The sequence below is a fragment of the Oncorhynchus keta genome, chromosome 3 (assembly GCF_023373465.1).
Source record: "Oncorhynchus keta strain PuntledgeMale-10-30-2019 chromosome 3, Oket_V2, whole genome shotgun sequence".
Taxonomy (NCBI): domain Eukaryota; kingdom Metazoa; phylum Chordata; class Actinopteri; order Salmoniformes; family Salmonidae; genus Oncorhynchus; species Oncorhynchus keta.
In genome coordinates this window covers 7974727-7980610 of record NC_068423.1, presented here as the reverse complement: position 1 = coordinate 7980610, position 5884 = coordinate 7974727, and positions in this window count along the sequence as shown.

Genomic DNA, 5884 nt, shown 5'->3' with positions numbered 1-5884 from the left:
ATAGGCCCTCTCCTATTCTCGCTATACACCAAGTCACTTGGCTCTGTCATAACCTCACATGGTCTCTCCTATCATTGCTATGCAGACGACACACAATTAATCTTCTCCTTTCCCCCTTCTGATGACCAGGTGGCGAATCGCATCTCTGCATGTCTGGCAGACATATCAGTGTGGATGACGGATCACCACCTCAAGCTGAACCTCGGCAAGACGGAGCTGCTCTTCCTCCCGGGGAAGGACTGCCCGTTCCATGATCTCGCCATCACGGTTGACAACTCCATTGTGTCCTCCTCCCAGAGCGCTAAGAACCTTGGCGTGATCCTGGACAACACCCTGTCGTTCTCAACTAACATCAAGGCGGTGGCCCGTTCCTGTAGGTTCATGCTCTACAACATCCGCAGAGTACGACCCTGCCTCACACAGGAAGCGGCGCAGGTCCTAATCCAGGCACTTGTCATCTCCCGTCTGGATTACTGCAACTCGCTGTTGGCTGGGCTCCCTGCCTGTGCCATTAAACCCTACAACTCATCCAGAACGCCGCAGCCCGTCTGGTGTTCAACCTTCCCAAATTCTCTCACGTCACCCCGCTCCTCCGCTCTCTCCACTGGCTTCCAGTTGAAGCTCGCATCCGCTACAAGACCATGGTGCTTGCCTCACGGAGCTGTGAGGGAACGGCACCTCAGTACCTCCAGGCTCTGATCAGGCCCTACACCCAAACAAGGGCACTGCGTTCATCCACCTCTAGCCTGCTCGCCTCCCTACCACTGAGGAAGTACAGTTCCCGCTCAGCCCAGTCAAAACTGTTCGCTGCTCTGGCTCCCCAATGGTGGAACACACTCCTCACGACGCCAGGACAGCGGAGTCAATCACCACCTTCCGGAGACACCTGAAACCCCACCCTCTTTAAGGAATACCTAGGATAGGATAAAGTAATCCTTCTCACCCCGCTTAAAAAGATTTAGATGCACTATTGTAAAGTGGCTGTTCCACTGGATGTCATAACTGGATGACTTACCAATTTGTAAGTCGCTCTGGATAAGAGCGTCTGCTAAATGACTTAAATGTAATGTAAATGTTGGTCAGCTTTTGACAGCTTAATCCTTTGTCTCTGCATGATCATGTGGGTGTTAGCAGCTGTAGATGTTGCACCAGTTTCTTTCATAGTCCCCAAGTAATAAACACTTGGGGTTTGAGTTTTAACGTACCTTTTTCTGTTTTTGGGTCAGGATGGATGTCGAGAAGGGCAAGATTGAGGACACGGGTAGGCAGCGGCGGCTCCTACTCCATCAAGACCCATAGAATTCCAAGCCGATTTAAGTCAAAACTAACTAGGGCGCTCTTGAACATTCAATATCGTATTGGTAAGCAACTCCAGTGTATATTTGGCCTTGTGTTTTAGGTTTATTATCCTGCTAAGGTTGAATATCTCCCAGTGTCTGTAAAGCAGACTGAACCAGGTTTTCCTCTAGGAATTTGCCTGTGCTTAGCGCTATTCTGTTCATTTTCATCATAAACATCCTTGCCGATGACAGGGCATGTAGTCACCACCATGCTTGATAGTTTGAAGAGCGGTACTCAGATATTTGTTGTTGGATTTTCTCCCAAATATAACGCTTTGTATTCTGGATATAAGGTCATTTCATTGGCACATTTTTTGCAGTATTACTTGTAGAGGTCGACCGATTAATCGGAATGGCGGATTAATTAGGGCCGATTTCAAGTTTTCATAACAATCGGCAATTTTGGACACCTATCATGGCCGATTACATTGCACTCCACGAGGAGACTGCGTGGGAGCAGAATGACTACCGGTTATGTGAGTGCAGCAAGGAGCTAAGGTAAGGTGCTAGCTAGCATTAAACATATCTTTTTTAAAATCAATCTTAACATAATCACAAGTTAAAACCTCTTGATTCTAGCCATCCGGATCCTGGATCGTGAATACAGCCTCAAGCTCATTACCATAACGCAACGTTAACTATTCATGAAAATCGCAAATGAAATTAAATAAATATGCTAGCTCTCAAGCTAGCCTTTTGTTAACAACACTGTCATCTCAGATTTTCAAAATATGCTTTTCAACCATAGCAAAACAAGCACTTGTGTAAGATTATTGATAGCTAGCGTAGCATTTAGCGTAGCATTCAGCATGCAACATTTTCACAAAAACAAGAAAAGCATTCAAATAAAATAATTTACCTTTGAAGAACTTCAGATGTTTTCAATGAGGAGACTCTCAGATAGCAAACGTTCAGTTTTTCCAAAAAATATTATTTGTTTAGGACAAATCGCTCTGTTTTGTTCATCACGTTTAGCTACGAAAAAAACCTGTATCCAGGGGAGTGTAATTATCCCGCAAGCTCATTAGCATAACACAACGTTAACTATTAATGAAAATCGCAAAATGAAATGAAATAAATATATTAGCTCTCAAGCAGCCTTTTGTTAACAACACTGTCATCTCAGATTTTCAAAATATGCTTTTCAACCATAGCAAAACAAGCATTTGTGTAACAGTATTGATAGCTAGCGTAGCATTTAGCGTTAGCATTCAGCGGGCAACATTTTCACAAAAACAAGAAAGCATTCAAATAAAATCATTTACCTTTGAAGAACTTCGGATGTTTTCAATGAGGAGACTCTCAGTTAGATAGCAAATGTTCAGTTTTTCCTGAAAGATTCTTTGTGTAGGAGAAATCGCTCCGTTTTGTTCGTCACGTTTGGCTACCAAAAAAAAACGTAAAATTCAGTCATCAAAACGTCAAACTTTTTTCCAAATTAACTCCATAATATCGACTGAAACATGGTAAACGTTGTTTAGAATCAATCCTCAAGGTGTTTTTCACATATCTCTTCGATGATATATCGTTCGTGAAGCCTCCTCTCTCCTCTGAATCACATGGAAGAATGCTTGCAGCTGGAGATTACGCACCAATTTCGACAAAGGACACCGGGCGGACACCTGGTAAATGTAGTCTCTTATGGCCAATCTTCCAATGATATGCCTACAAACACGTCACAATGCTGCAGACACCTTGGGGAAACGGCAGAACGTGTAGGCTGGTTCAGGGCGCATTCACAGCCATATAAGGAGACAATGGAAAACAGCGCCTCAAATTTTGCTCATTTCCTGTTTGAAGTTTCATCTTGGTTTCGCCTGTAGCATCAGTTCTGTGGCACTCACAGATAATATCTTTGCAGTTTTGGAAACGTCAGAGTGTTTTCTTTCCAAAGCTGTCAATTATATGCATAGTCGAGCCTCTTTTCGTGACAAAATATCTTGTTTAAAACGGGAACATTTTTCATCCAAAAATGAAATACTGCCCCTAGTGTTCCAAGAGGTTAACTTAAACAAGATGATTTAACAAGCATTCACGAAAAAAAGTACTGTCGTGGCACCAATGTGTACTTAACCACAAACATCAACGCCTTTCTTAAAATCAATACACAAGTATATATTTTTAAACCTGCATATTTAGTTAATATTGCCTGCTAACATGAATGACTTTTAACTAGGGAAATTGTGTCACTTCTCTTGTGCAACAGAGTCAGGGTATATGCAGCAGTTTGGACCTCCTGGCTCGTTGCGAACTGTGTGAAGACCATTTCTTCCTAACAAAGACAGCCAACTTCGCCAAACGGGGATGATTTAACAAAAGCGCATTTGCGAAAAAAGCAATCGTTGCATGAATGTACCTAACCATAAACATCTTTGCCTTTCTTAAAATCAATACACAGTAGTATACATGTTTAAACCTGCATATTTAGTTAAAATAAATTCATGTTAGCAGGCAATATTAAACTAGAAATTGTGTCACTTCTCTTGCGTTCATTGCACGCAGTCAGGGTATATGCAACAGTTTGGGCCCCTGGCTCGTTGCGAACTAACTTGCCAGAATTGTATGTAATTATGACATAACATTGAAGGTTGTGCAATGTAAGAGCAACATTTAGACTGATGGATGCCACCCGTTAGATAAAATACAGAACGGTTCGGTATTTCACTGAAAGTATAGATGTTTTGTTTTCGAAATGATAGTTTCGGTTTGACCATATTAATGATGTAAGGCTCGTATTTCTGTGTGTTATTATATTTTAATTAAGTCTATGATATGATAGAGCAGTCTGACTGAGCGGTGCTAGGCAGCAGCAGGCTTGTAAGCATTCATTCAAACTGCACTTTCCTGCGTTTGCCAGCAGCTCTTCGCAATGCTTCAAGCATTGCGCTGGTTATGACTTCAAGCCTATCAACTCCTGAGATTAGGCTGGCAATGCTAAAGTACCTATTAGAACATCCAATAGTCAAAGGTAAATTAAATACAAATGGTATAGTGAGAAATAGTCCTGTAATAACTGCAACCTAAAACTTCTTACCTGGGAATATTGAAGACCCATGTTTAAAAGGAACCACCAGCTTTCATACGTTCTCATGTTCTGAGCGGGGAACTTAAAACGGACCGAGGTAAAGACAGTTTCAGGTTGGATATTCGTCTGTAGTTTTCATTACGTCCACCAACAGCAGTTAGGGACCGTCAACATAGTGACAAATCAAATGTTTCAAATTTCAATAGCTCTTTAAACATTACTCTAACACTTTCAAAACTGGTTGTTGCTAACCCGATGGCATAGACACATTGCACACCCTTTAGTTTGTCCATTTTCATCTCACATGGTTTCACTTTTTAAATATTAAAGAAAATTAAACACAACACTGGACTGAACCCCCTAATTGTCAAACTAATATTAATGTACAACAATATAGATGATACATAACTAGAGGTTATGCAATATGGGTGTATATCCACTGCATGCTTCTTAGGTGTGTAATTGACATGACCAAGGAGCTATTGCAAATTTGAAACTATGAGAAATGTCCGTTACACCGTGTTGATTTTACAGTATACAAACAAGAGTGTGCAATATAGAAGGGCAGTCAGCAGACATTAGGGTCACATAACCAAGGAGCTATTGAAATTTTACATTTTGAAAATTCATGTAATACATTTTGAAAATTCATGTAAAAATGTGTGAGATGAAAATGGACAAACTAAAGGGTGTTCAATATGTAGGCTCACTCAGTGGACATTCTGAACCTTGTTTGAAGTCACTAGGTCACACGACCAAGGGGCTATTGAAACTTACATTTTGAAAATGTATGTAAAGTCTTGTGAGATGAACACTGACAAACTAAAGGGTGTGCAATATAGAAGGGTAGTCAGTGGACATTCTGAACCTTGTTTGAAGTCAGTAGATCACATGACCAAGAAGCTATTGAAATTTGAATGTAAAAATGTTTGTACTTTGTTTACGCTCTATAACTAATTCAACTAGGAATACAAAATGCTGCTCACATTTCCACATGTTTAGCTTGAATTAGTGTCAAATCGTGAAAATAAGACCTGTGCAACGTTTCCAACATCATGCCACTTATTTGAGTCTGTGACTCAATTGGTTTGAAAGCTATTGAGGTTTGAAAAGCGCAAACATCCGTCGCCGAATATCCAACTTGAAACTGTCTTTACCTGGTCTTAAACGTTAAGCTTTTTTTACATGGCACATATTGCACTTTTACTTTCTTCTCCAACACTCTGTTTGTGCATTATTTAAACATACCATTATTTATTTGAGACTAAATTGATTTTATTTATGTATTATATTAAGTTAAAATAAGTGTTCATTGTTCTTCAGTATTTTTGTAATTGTCATTATTACAAATATATCCCAGTATCGGCTTTATTTGGTCCTCAATAATCGGTATCAGGGTTGAAAAATCCAAATCGGTCGACCTCTAATTACTTGTGCCTTATTGCAACAGGATGCATGTTTGGAATATTTTTATTCTGTACAAACTTCCCTTTTCTATGTCATTTAGGTTAGTATTGTG